We start from the raw sequence: 12,448 nt of genomic DNA, 5'->3' as shown, positions 1-12,448 counted from the left end.
GAAATGTGTTGGAGATACTTTGGACCACGTTAGCCAGGCATTCTTGAAGACCCAGGTGGGGGAAAAGAAAATGTGGCCTCGGTTCCAAAAAGTTGCTCCTCCTGGTTTAACAAACAAGAGTGTCACATAATTTTTTTTTATAAGTCTCTGTAATGCCTACGTAATGTAACTTATACCCATAAAATTGCTGCATTTTTTTCTTCTTGCCTTGCTGGGCTCCAAGTGTTTCCTTGTGTTTTTTGTTATGTTTGTTCTGTGGAAAATAGTTTTCACATTTATTTTTATAACAGCTGGGCTCTGAAAATGGTGCCAAATAAAGAAGGCCTGTAGAATTAAGTGGATTTAAAGAGCCCTATAAGATAGCTCAGTTGACAGGAACATCTTGTCTGTCCTCAGTGTAGGAAGTAGGAGTGTCAGAAGCAACATAAAAGTTTCTTCTTTTTGTGGCCTCCAAGTGAGAACTTGTAAGCCAAGACTGTTAGTGACATCTTAAGGCTGAGACTAGAACTGTTGCATTATTTGATTTAGCAGGCTTGCTCTTTGTTCACGGTTGGGCTGCCAAATCAATATTTGCATGATTCAGTATGAACGTACTGTTATTAAATAAGTGCATGGACTTTATGAAGCTTATTATTTATGCATTCATTTAAAAAGAAAAATAACCTTATGTTTAGAAATTAGGATATATATATATCTATTTAAAATAATTAGTACAGTGATGTATGCAACTCCTGAGTTTGAATTCTTGACCCCCCCCATCAAACAATGAAGATAACCTTAGACTAATTTATGAATCGGCCAAATATGCAAATGGAAAAAGGCGTATAAAAATGTTGCCACTTAACTAGTAACATCTCCATGACCTTTGGTAGCTGGAAACAAACAAACAACAGCAACAAAAAATGTTTGCAGCTGTAAAAAGATCAATTGGCTCTATAAGATATATTGGAATACTGTTAACTGTAATACTAGTGATAATTGTAATGATTGCAGTTCATTGAAATGGTTCATTAACTTTCAGTGCTAATATTGGACCCACATTTCCACTTTATTCAGCTTTGTGGAAAATACCAAAATGAGTATGTATTTAGGTACCTATCTATGAATGTATGAATGAAGTATTCACACCTCATCTGAAGTATTATGTACATGTCTAAATACACCTTAAGCAACATTGGGACCAACTGGAACGAAGAAGTTGGAAATTGGAAACCAAGTTTCCTATATAGAGACTGAGAGACCTTGGCATTTTCAGCTTTGAGGAAAGACAAGTTAAAAGTAATGTGATAGCCATCCTTAACTACTGACAAAATATCACAGAGAAGAAGACCACAAAAAGTTTTCTAGTGTTCCTATATGTAGGACAAAGAATAATGGATTTAAGTTATAGGGAGATATTCCTAGATGAATATTAGGAATAACATCTTAAGAGTAAAAACAAATTAATAGTAGAATTAGTTTCTTTATGTAGCAGGGGGTTGGATATGGTGGCCATTGGTGGCACCATAGGAGTCCATAATATACTATTATATAATAATGTTATATAATTCTATGTAACAGTAGAAAATGTATTATCTACAGTAGAACAGGGTTGATTCATGGAATCCTTGGTGCTCTTTAAGACAGGCTGTTTGCAGATGTAGGTTGTTGAAAGGTTGGTCAGCGACCACCTCACTGGTGTGAGAGACCAGCTGGGGTGGGCTTGGCTCAGGACCCCCCTTTTTCTCTTTGCTCCAGATTGGACTCCTCAGCCGGAGTGAGGGGACGACTGAGGCTGTCCCTTGGACTGCCATCTCAGGTGAGAGCTGAGATGGCCTTGCGGACTAAGAGATATGCCTACTGGACTTCTTTTTTCAGCTATATACCATCATTGAGCGACCCTTTGGACATATTTATAACATCTGCCCTAAGAGACTATCCTAGCGCTGTATGGTTTACCGTTACTCCGAAGCGGACTTGTATGCCCTTAGGGGGGTTCCTGCCTCCTGGGCGCGACCTTTCGCCTGTTTCCATACTCCCCTTAATGACGAGCCCAAGCGCTGGGACTCCAAGAGGTGGCTGGGCTTAGATAGGGGCCTCGAGTTGAGACGTGCTAAGAGGCCCCTGATAAAATTTTTAGCCGGTTATTTTAAAAGGTTAGGGAGGGGTAGGGAGGGGGGGGTAGGGAGGGAATCTTTAACCGGCACTCAGTCTGGACCTGTTAGAGGTCCTGACGGGACGGGGTCGGGGGAGGTGGCTGCTGGTTCTGGGAATGTGGGGGTGGGGCTTCAAATCCCCACGGCGATAGGGAATGGCAGCAGGTGTTTGCGCGGAGGGCCATATCAACACCTGGGATCGCGCCCCCGCTATCTCCGAGCGGTGGTGCGCTCCGACCCTCCGGTTAGCACCCTCTTACCGGGGGATGAGGGTGATCAGGTCCCTGAGCTCAGGTTGGTCTATTTTAAAGCTAGATCCGTAGTTAACAAAGCTCCCCTCATCCATGATCTGATCGAGGAGGAATGTGCGGATCTAGCGTGCATCACGGAAACTTGGTTGGGTTCGGAGGGAGGGGTGCCTCTCACCGAGTTATGCCTGCCAGGTTTCCGGGTGCTGCACCAGCCACGGGCTCAGGGCAGGGGTGGTGGGGTGGCAGTGGTTATTCGGGAGACTTTGTGTCCCCGGGAGGCCACTATTGTCCAGATGGCGGGGAGTGAATCCCTCCTCTTGAGATGTGGTCCTCGGGCTCAGTTGGGCTTGTTGCTTACATACCTGGCGCCCAGCTGTGTGGCAACAGCCCTGCCTGAGCTGCTCGACACTCTCTCAGGGTTGGCGGTGGAGTTCCCCAGGCTTATAGTCCTGGGTGACTTCAACCTGCCGTCACTGGGAGGGTCGTCGGAGTTAGCTCGGGAGTTCATGGCCTCCATGACGGCCATGGGCCTGACCCAAGTTATTGAGGGCCTGACTCATGTGGGGGATCATACTCTCGACCTGGTGTTCCTATCTGGACAGTGGTTGGATGATCTGGGAGGGGGTTCCCCGTCCATCACCCCTCTGTCATGGTCAGATCACCACCTCCTGAGGCTGGTTTTCCGTTATGCCACCCCCCGCCACTGGGCGGTGGAACCGACCAGGTGGTTCCGCCCCAGGCGCCTAATGGACCCGGATCGGTTCCAGAGGGCGCTTGGGCCTATACCTATCACCCTTACCCACAGCCCAGTCGATGCTCTGGTGGAGGCCTGGGAAACGGCTGCCGCCAGGGCACTTGACTGCGTTGTACCCATGCGACCTCTGACCCAGCGCAGATCCCGTTGGGCCCCATGGTTCTCTGTGGAGCTCCGGGAGATGAAGCGTCGGAGACGAGGTCTAGAGAGCGGTTGGAGATCCAGCCGATCCAAATCTGACCGATTGCAGTTAAGAACCTTTATAAGGTCTTATCTTGCGGCGATAAGGACGGCGAAGTCTAACTACTTTGCCGCCCTTATCGCGTCCGCAGATAATCGCCCGGCCGCCCTGTTTAGGGTGACTCGCTCCCTCCTTAACCAGGAGATGAGAGAGGATCCCTTGCGGGGACGAGCCGAGGAGTTTAGTCATCATCTGGCGGACAAAATCGGTCAGATCCGGACCGGCCTGGACTCTGACTGGGCAGAGTCTGATGTGGAGGAATCGGGCGGTCTTGAGCACGTTATCTGGACTGAGTTCGACCCTGTTTCCCCTGATGATGTGGACAGGATCATGGGGAGACTGAGCACCACCACCTGTTTGTTGGATCCGTGCCCATCCTGGCTAGCTTATGCGGCTCGGGAGGGAACACGAGGCTGGTTCCATGCAGTAATAACTGCTTCTTTGAAGGAGGGTGTCTTCCCTGCCGCCTTGAAGGAGGCGGTGGTGAGACCCCTTCTCAAGAAGCCTGCTTTGGACCCGGCTGCTTTAAACAACTATCGTCCAGTCTCCAACCTTCGCTTTTTGGCGAAGGTTGTTGAGAGTGTGGTGGCGCATCAGCTCCCTCTGTTCCTGGAGGAAACTGATTATCTGGACCCGTACCAATCGGGTTTCAGGCCCGGACACAGCACGGAGACGGCATTGGTCGCGCTGGTGAATGATCTCTGGAGGGCAAGGGACAGGGGTTGCTCCTCTGTCCTGGTCCTATTAGATCTCTCAGTGGCTTTCGATACCATCGACCATGGTATCCTGCTGCGGCATCTCAGGGGGTTGGGAGTGGGAGGCACCGTTTTACGGTGGTTCTCCTCCTACCTCCAGGGCCGCTCGCAGTCGGTGTTGACGGGAGGGCAGAGATCCGCCCCGAGGCCTCTCATTTGTGGAGTCCCTCAGGGGTCGGTTCTCTCGCCTCTCCTGTTCAACATCTATATGAAGCCGCTGGGCGAGATCATTCGTGGCTTCAGGGTGGGGTATCATCAGTACGCTGATAATACCCAACTTTTTCTTTCCACCCCGAACCAACCCAGTGATGCCCTCGCCGTGATGTCCCGGTGCCTGGAGGCGGTTCAGGTGTGGATGGGGAGAAACAGGCTTCGTCTCAATCCCGCCAAGACTGAGTGGCTGTGCATATCGGCATCTTGGGCTAACCAGGTTATTCCACCTCTAACGATGGGGGGTGAGGTGTTACCCCCCGTTGATAGGGCTCGCAACTTGGGCATCCTCCTGGATTCACGACTCAATTTTGAAGATCACATAGGAGCCGTGACCAGGGGGGCTTTTGCACAGGTTCGCCTGGTGCGCCAGTTGCGTCCCTATCTGGACCGAGACGCCCTACGCACAGTTACTCATGCGCTTGTGACCTCCCGTTTGGACTACTGTAACGCTCTCTACATGGGGCTGGCCTTGAAGACCACTCGGAGGCTTCAACTGGTGCAGAATGCAGCCGCGCGAGTTGTAATGGGGGTCTCCCGATACTCCCATGTAACACCTCTACTCCGCGAGCTGCATTGGCTTCCGGTTGCCCTCCGGGTGAAATTCAAGGTGCTGGTTATCACCTATAAAGCCCTACATGGCCTGGGTCCGGGGTATTTGAGGGAACACCTGCTGCCGGCATCAAATGCCCTTCGCCCAGTGCGCTCCCACAGGGAGGGTCTGCTCAGGGTCCCACCGGTAAGAGATTGCCGGCGGGTGACACCCAGGGATAGGGCCTTCTCAGTGGGGGTGCCTGCCCTCTGGAACCAGCTGCCAGTGGAGCTGAGGACTGCCCCCGACCTCCGATCATTCCGCCGGGGCCTGAAGACCTGGCTCTTTGAGCTCTCGGGCTCAGGCTGAGGAGAAATTTATTTTAATTGGGGTTTTTAATTGTACAGGGTTGGTTTAATCTTTTTTAAATTGGTTTTTAACTTTTGTATGGTTGATTTTTAACTCCCTGTAAACCGCCCTGAGTCCTCAGGGAAAGGGCGGTATCTAAATGCAATAAAATAAATAAATAAAATAATTTTTTATCAATTTATCAAAATATCAAAACCTACCCCTTGGTAGCTTGAACTCTAGTACTTCTTATTGCAAAATGAGATGACAGACAAGGATGGCTGTTTCAGAAATGGTTAAGAAATCATCTTGAGCATCTCGTCTTACAATATGTGAACTTTCACAAGAAAATTTCTTTTTTGTGTTGTCCATGAGATTATTCTGTAGATTTCTTGAATTTCTAAGGATTCATCACCATCTGGGTCAACATAAAGTCATTCCTCTTGTCTCATTTTTTGCTCTCTTTTTAACTCATTATCCTTAACTTTCCATTTCTAATAAAGTGCAAACCTGAAACATTGAAGGAACTGCTTGAATTGTGCTTAATATCAAAGATGAATTAAAATTCTTAAGGGCAGCACTATAGCAAGATCTCAGACTTTCATGTCCTTGTTATGACTAATAAGGGGTTCATTTAACAAGTTATATAAAACAAAAGTGGGGCAAAATTGCCAAGTCTATAGCATTGCAAATCTTGGGTGTCCTCCAATAAGAAGTCCTGCAGTGTACCACCCATAGTTTATAAACTGTCATACTTTGGGCCATGTTCTGAATTCATCCCAGCATATCTCTGCATATGGCCAGTTTTCAAATATTAAAGCAATTGTGGAGCTTTCACTGGCTGAAAGTTAATCATATTATATTATGAGATTGACTTCATTTTCTATTGCTTACGCACTTTTCTTTAAAAAACCATCCCAGTTGAAAAATATCTTTAAGCATAATGTATCATTGTGGTGCAGAGAGCTTGCATATCACCTTTTTAAGTTTTTCACACTGGTTATCTTTCCTGTTTATCTATAAAACTATACACAGGCACTAGGTTAATAGGCTGGCCATCACAATGACATAAACATATCAGTTTCCTACAATCAAATAACCAATGCATCAGGCTCTGAAAAAGTGAAAGGCAGGGAGTGTGGTTAGAAAACCTAGTTGTGGCATTATGTTCCTGTGTAGTTCACTGCTTTTGTAATAGAGCACCAGCATAGTTGTGGTTAAAACAAATTGTATCTGGCACCGTTGTGCCAAATACTTCTAATTTATACAGAGTCTTGTACGTTGCGTGGGTGGCATATCTTGACTATGGATTTGGACATCAAAATATGCTAAAAACAAATTACCAGCCGAAATAAAGCTGAATAATTATCATTACCATCACCATCATTATTATTACAGGCCATTGTATATTTTATTGAAGTTTGTTTAATCTAGGCGTTCTAGGTAATTCAGCTTCTGATTCACTTTGTAAGGTGCAATGTGTTTTCCAATCTGTCTTCCTAACACTATTTCCTTCAAACAATATTTTGTTCTAGATGTCTTTTAATCATTTTTGAATGGGGTGAGGTAGGGGGTTAGTTCTCATTGTAATTTCCATGAATTAGTACTGATACCATGTCTTTTACTAGTGGGACATTGTTCAGAATAATGGAACTGATTATGCACTTTTTTTGGCGGGGTGGGTTTCACATTCACCATTATCTTTATCCAGAGCAGGCAAGAAAAGTTTTGTGGACAGGTGTTTGTAGTGAGAGGCCTCCCTTTTCACCCCATAAAGTGGCAGCTTAGCTTTTTTTTAGCTTGACTTTCAGTACACACCTTGATAGCTAAGAATAACCATAAATTTAAAAAGCCAAGTAAAAGATTCTTTGGGTAAGGTAGGATTCCTGGTGACTCTCTGTACCTGTTGTTGTGATTCAGGGTCAGCCTGTGGGTCCGGCAGTTGGGTCGGACGACTCAGAGGAGGAGGGGGGTGTTGAAGAGCTTGCTGAGGGGGTTGGAGAGCTTGCTGAGGGGGTTGGAGAGCTTGCTGATAAGAGCCCTCAGCCAGGCCCCTCCCACCTGGTCACGACGGAGACCCAGCTGTGTGAGCCTGACAGCGTGGATGAAGATGACCCACAGCTGGCCCTTTTCAAGGACGCCCGACGCAGGAGGCAGTCAATCAGGAGTAAACAGAGGAAGGCAATGGGGCACCTCGGAAGGAGGCAGAGAGAAGCCACACCCTGAACTGTATAAAAGGGGAATGTGTGGGAGGGCTGGTTTGCTGAAGGCAACCGCTTGAATAGTTCCTGTTTCATAGCTCCTGTTTCATGGTTGGTGTCTTGTTTTGCTCTATGTTAATAAATTTGGCAGGCTTAATTCCAGCCTCTTGCCGTTTGTAAAGGGGTTGTCCCTGCCTTTTCTGCAGGGCCGGTAGCAGGCTGGTACAGAACACCTGTCTAGACTGATGTAACAGCAAGAATAAATGATTTGTCATTATCTTCTTTCAGGATGGGTATCTTAGGGGCTTCAAGTATGAATCACGTTTGACCCTGCTTACCATTTTCAAGATCAGCCAAGGATAGTGAGGTGGTACCATTGGCTACGATAAGCAAAAATGATAAAGTGTATGTGACTTTAAGGTCCCTCTTTCTGCAATCCAGCACCAAAGATGGGTGATTGTAGAATAAGAAGTGGAGAAGATGAAGTATTATAGTACCTTAGGGGAAAAAAGCTTCACTGTAATTTATACCCTGTTGTTATTAAATCTGACAAAATATTGCGGTGAGCAGAGATAATAATGAATCATTTTAGAGGCAGGAGATGATTTTAATGCAAAAATCACTCATTTATTTATTCAATTTATATACCACCTTAATCCTAGTAGACACTAGGCACTATACAGATACTAATAAATTAAAACAAATACCAGTTATAGTAATCATAATACAGACAATAAAAATTAACACTAATGCTGGCCATTTCATATTAATTTATTCCTGAAGGATTTTCTGGAATTCTCAACTTTTTATAAGCTTCCAGAAGGCAATGAGAGTGAAAACCATCCAAGAAGCAGCTGTCTCCGAGAAGAGCCCTGACAGAGAATAACTTCACGGTTGTCTTACCACACTTAGTAACAGGGACTTTTAGCAAGCATTCTCTGGCTACTTGGACTAAGTGGGAAGACTCTATTTGGGAAAAGCAGTTCCTTAGATACCAGGATTGAGACCTCCAAGTCCTACAGGGCTTTAACAGTAGCAACCAACACCTTGAATTGATCCAGGAACACCCTAAGCTTCTGCAGCAAAGTGATACTATGGCAGTAGCATGACCGCATACTAAGCATGTTTATCAATACATTTCCAACAGCTAGAGTTTCTGGGTGATCTTCAAGAGCAGTTTCATGAACACTGAATTACAGTAATCTAACTGAGAGACAGATGAGGGCAAGTTTGATGGTTCGTAGGTTCAAGATAATTAGCCAGAGGTGGGCAAATGCTCTCCAATCTATGGTCTCTGCCTGCTCTTGAGTCTGGAAAGACCTAAGAGATTGCAAGCCTGTTTATTTTGGAGAAGCACAAAAAACAAGAGTTAATGTTTAAATCATCCTGGAATCACTAAGCCTCTGAATCAACATTCCCCTATCTGCTTGGTTCACTCTGATTCAATGTTTCAATTTCTCCTTTCCATGTTCTTACAGTTTCCAGGCACAGGATTCTCTGTATGTCCCACCGGGCTTATCGAGTGGAGATACGTGATCGAGTATAATCTGCCGATTGATGATCTCGTACCAATCAATCAATCAGAATATAGCTGGAAGGGACCTTGGAGGTCTTCTAGTCCAGCCCCCTGCTCAAGCAGACAATATTAGTTCAGACAAGTGGCTGGACAGGGTCTTGTAAAAACCTCCAGTGATGAAGCATTTACTATTTCTGAAGGCAAGATGTTCCGCTGGTTAATTGTCCTCACTGTTAGGAAGTTTCTCCTTAATTCTAGGTTGCTTCTCCCCTTGATTAGTTTCCATCCATTGTTTCTTGTCCTGCTCTCTGGTACTTTGGAAAATAAATTGATCCCTAAGCTGACAGATTATTTCTTACAGCAGCTTCATGTAGACATTAAAAAGGATAAAACAAAAATTGTAATCCTCAGGTAGCTCATACCGCAGCAACTGAAGATCTGACCACTGATTTGACCTGTCAACTCAGGAAAGAACCTCATAGTAATGGCAATTTCAAATCCCAGCACAAGTTGTCCACAAGAATGACCAACGTGACTTCTATTCCATGTCTAACCCATATCCTCCAGGGATTTCTGTAATTTTTACCCTGCCATTTTCTTAATAGGCTTTTCCACAGAGGAAGATTGGAGATATGGGCAGATCAGTAATGGTTTCAGAATGGCCAAAACTTCCACCTGTAATAAAACTGAGTTCAGGAAGGGATGCTGCAATGAAGCTGGAAGGATAATACAAAGTAACATTTCTAAATTTGACCCTTTGGCCTAATCTCATAAAGAAGGTCTTAGATCTGGCTATTTGTAGTACTGTCCTTGTAATAACCATACCTCCCCAGTGCACAACTATAATTCCATTTCTCTTGCAATGTGATGGGGACTGATGCAGCACACAAAACATCACTGAACAGATTTCAGCAAGAGGAATTCCTCCCTTTCATCCAGTGACAGCTGTCTCAGTGACACAGATCAGGTCTGGCCTTTCATCCACAATTACAGTCAATGAGGCTACATTATTGTGAGTGGACCCAGCATTCAAAAGCATCCTTCTAAGCCTTGGCACCCAGAAAATCAGATGCCCAAGAATTAAGATTTAGGGACATTAGCATCACATTTCCAATTTCCCTTCTAGTATGGCTCCCTCACCCTCCATACTTCTTCTTGATTCTCTTTCTACTATCATTAATCAAGGAGAGAAGCAACCTAGAATTAAGGGGAAACTTCCTAACAGTGAGGACAATTAACCAGCGGTGTTTCATCATTGGAGGTTTTTAAGAAAAGACCGAACAGCCACCTATACTGAAATAGTATAGTGTCTCCTGCTTGATCGGGAGGTTGTGCTAGAAGACCTCTAAGGTCCCAATCAGCTTTATTCTGATTGATTTTTGTCTTGTATACTCAGCTTCCTTCTTCTAAACAGTCCAGACAAAATCCTCAATGCATTCTCCACTTCATCAATTATCCTTACTACGCAACTCACACAACTTCTCTGCAAACCAAATTCACCTAGTTCCCTTCACCTCCAAAGACTATACTTCTGTTTCCAATTCCCCAACTGGTTCTCACTCAGGCCAGAATCACAGGTTCTCTTGCTCCAGGAAAGATATCCTTTCGAAATCTCTGTTCCTCAGAGAGCAGAACACTTCTTTCTTCCTCCCCCATTTTCTCAACCTTCTACAATTCTGCAATTCCATTTAGGAAGAATGGTTGCAGCCAATCTTCTTCTACCAGACTCACCTATTCTCTTCTGTGGTCGGTATAATATATAACACTGCAACCCAACATTCTGTTTTTCAGGTCTTTTACCCTATTTTGTCTTAATTCTTCCTTTTTTCTTTAGAAAATATAGTTTTCTAAGTTTTAAACATGTAACTTAGGAGCAGTGAAGGAGCTGATGAACATTATAAACTGATAGTGGTGATAATTTAGTGGCAGTATCTATTTTGTAAACTGAAGAATCCATGATCTATAGATAAAGCTCAAAATGCTAGGGGCTGGAAACCTCCTTCTAGGCCAAGAATGGTACCTGACCTTTGAATGTTCGAATGCACCAACAAAACTAGCTAGCAAAGATAGAAAAAAAGTGAATTCATTTAACTTACATTTAAATAACGTATTAACAGTTTTACTCTTCTATCACATATAGACTATTTCCTCACTTCTCCCTTATTAAAATGGTAATTTGATAATAAAATTTATTAGTCTCCTGGAACCTCATCTAAAATTTTCCAATAACATTTCTAGCATCGGAGTCTCTGATTATTCATCCTTTGCCTTAGGTGGATCAAAACTTTTGCCTGATACAAGACTATATTCTCAACTTTTCACTAAAAAATCAATATGTTTCATACAAACATACCTATTTAGATTTGTATACCTAAGTATACACATATAAACATTTGCTTGTGCACGTGCAACATCAGATTTTCAACCTGCTCCATTTCCAAAATAACAAAAACTTAAATTTTAACTACTTTTATGTTATTGGTTACTGAAGAAAACCTGGTATCTTTTTGGTGGGATATACCTCAGGAAGTGTTTTCATTCTAAGCTAACATTCATGTACATACACTGAAACAAAACAGTTGAGCTCACTGTTTGTTACAGGAAATTTTTATTTATTTTTTATTTTATTTTATTGGATTTATATACTCATTGGACATACAGTACTTGTTTTTTAAACAAGTCCTTCCTCTCAAATCTCAGCTTGAGTTCTAGCACCATCTACAGATGACAAAAAAAATCATTACCAGCTTCTACGTACATACATACCACAACAATGGAGTGCATTTTTCCCATTAGTTACACATGATTTGGAAGAGCACTTTATCAAGATGTTCTAATGGCTAAATATTGCCCAGCATAGTGAGAAATGTTAAACAAACCCTACATCTGCCTACAACTTTGGGTATGTTCCCAGTATGCTGTACTATATAAATGATTGTGTTGGGCTCAATGGATCACATCTTGTACTGTCCTATCTAATCGTTATGGTTAACTATTTAAGCTACTTTATTGTATGCTGCAGAAATGAAGGCAACCTTCAAACAAAACCAGGATTTCAAAAGTTTCTACTTCCATTAAATAGTGAAAGCGTCCTATTTTTTTTTGTGTTAGAGTTGGACATGGTGTATTTTTCAGTCCAGGATGCTTGTCACGTTCCCTCCTTCTCTTGACAAAAGTCACATCAACACTGTGCTCTTGCTTCTCCTCTGAAGTAAAAAGTGACATCTATTTCCCATTGACCAACTGGTGTAAGAGGAAGATAATAAGTGCATTCCGTGCTAAGTCATAGGGCTGGTTTAGGGTGATACTCAAATGTATCCTGTAGGTGCCACATCTGGAAAATAAAGAAGATCCCTAATACATGTGGAGCTTGCCTACACTCATCTGAGGCACCACAAAACTGGTCTGCTGCAGATGGTTCAGATATACTGTAGACCAGCTGGTCCTCCTAGTCTTGATACAGAACTGAGATATTCAAGAAGTAGTTAACTGTTTCTGCCCTGAG

Source organism: Vipera ursinii, assembly GCF_947247035.1.
Source record: "Vipera ursinii genome assembly, chromosome: 3".
Classification (NCBI taxonomy): Eukaryota; Metazoa; Chordata; class Lepidosauria; order Squamata; family Viperidae; genus Vipera; species Vipera ursinii.
This window is presented reverse-complemented; position numbering follows the sequence as displayed.